This window comes from Equus quagga, chromosome 19 (genome assembly GCF_021613505.1).
Source record: "Equus quagga isolate Etosha38 chromosome 19, UCLA_HA_Equagga_1.0, whole genome shotgun sequence".
Taxonomy (NCBI): domain Eukaryota; kingdom Metazoa; phylum Chordata; class Mammalia; order Perissodactyla; family Equidae; genus Equus; species Equus quagga.
Window position 1 is genome coordinate 11,460,571 of NC_060285.1, and position 1,834 is coordinate 11,462,404.

A 1,834-nucleotide genomic window follows, 5' to 3' on the forward strand; every position below is an offset into this window, starting at 1 on the left:
GTGTGTGCATGTGTGAGCACGCGTGTGTGTGTGCGTGCATGTGTGAGCACGCGTGTGTGTGTGAGGGCATGTGTGTGTACGTGTCGGTGCAACTGCCCTGACAGCCGTGAGCTGCGCCTCCCGTGTAACCCTCCACCCCTGCCAGCTCGGGAGGCCCCCTCTGGGGTAGGGGGGTGGCTGGGTGCTCATGCCCAGGCCCCAGCCAGCTGGTTATTTATTGATTAATTCTGCTGCCAGCTGATGGATGCCGAGCCCGTGCCAGGCGCGGGCCGGCCTGATTTACATAATTAAAAACCATCAGTAACAGAGCCAGGCCTCACCCGCCCACTGCCTCCTCCACACCGCCCGCCCCCGCCCCCGTCCTCTGTACCCGAGGCTTCCTCCCCTCCCGGGCCCCTTGGCTCTTCCACCGGCCCTGTCCCGGCCCAGCGACCTGGGCCCTCCACACATCAGCCACCCAGTCCGTGACGGAGACGGCAGTTTTCTCAGATTCTCGAGTCACTGACTCTGAGATTCTATTAGTCAACGGTTCTGAGGCTCTTTGCTGGAGAGCCCCGGATTATAAGATTCAGCTGCCACCCTCCGAGGACGCGATTTTTCAAGAGTCTATTACTCTGTGTGACAAAGGGGGAAACGTCGGCGCTCGCAGCCCTGCCTGCTCTCAGGGAGGCGGGCTGCTGTCGGGAGGGCCCGGCTGTCCCCGGAGGGCCCCGCAGTGGGCTGGGTGTGTTGGTCACAGCCTTACAGGAGGAGACATTTGTCACTGCAGAGGCCGAGGGTGGTGGTGGGGACGCCATGGGGAGGGCAGGAGGGAGAAGCCCTTGGTGGCGGCCCCCCTTCAAGAGGGACATCAGAGGATATGGGATCCTGGGGCGTGTGGGGTGTCAACCCCCTTGTCGGCGTCACCTCCAGTGTCTTCAGCAAAGGCTGTCACATTTAGAGGGGCAGTTTGGGGGGATGACTGGCTCCCCCACTTCCCAGCTGGGGGTCTTGGGGAAGCTGCTCATTTTCTCTGAGCTGCAGGTACCTTCACGCCTGGAAGATGGGGTTGTCGCGAGGACGGAGTGCAGCCAGCGGGTGGTGGGCCCTTGAGGGACGGTGGCGACTGTCGTGTGGGAGTGGGTCTTTTGGGGAGACCGACAGAAGGCTGGGGAGACCCGGTGAAGGAGGGGCTGCGGGAGGGCTGGGGGCTCTTCACACGGGCGGGCTGGGTCTCCCTGTTTCCGCTGGTCAGCTCCCAGGGAAGCCTGTGCTCAGAGGATGTTTGCTGAATGAATGAATGATTTTCTCTTCTCTCAGGGTTTCCCAAACACGGTGCCAGCCCCAGCCAGCCCTCAGCCGGTGTAGGCAGGGTACCTGGGACACATGGCTTCTCTCGGGTGGGTCCCCGGGCCTTGCTGTCTGCGGCTCCATCGGTCCCCATCTCCCTCCGCCCCTCGTCAGCTGCCGCCCCTGCAGTCGGCCTTCCTCTGAAGCAGTCTGGGGCAGACATGGCTGACCGACCCCACATCCGCCATCGTGGCCTGGAAGCGCACGCATAGACCCTGTTCCCCAAGCCACACATCTTAGTCCTAGCGTGACAGAACCTGAGGACCTCAGTCCTGTCGTCCCGGAAGCTCAGAACTGAAAAGCCCCAGCGCAGCTTCGCTCTCACCTGTGACGTCATGAGCTACATGGCGGTGCAGGGCTCCCGGCCGGCCACCAATCTTGGGTGGACTAAGAATTGTTGTAATTTAAAACATCTGACTAAAATATAATGTTCAAAATTCATGAGAGAGGGGCTGGCCCAGCGGCACAACGGTGAAGTGCGCACGTTCCACTTCGGTAGCCTGGG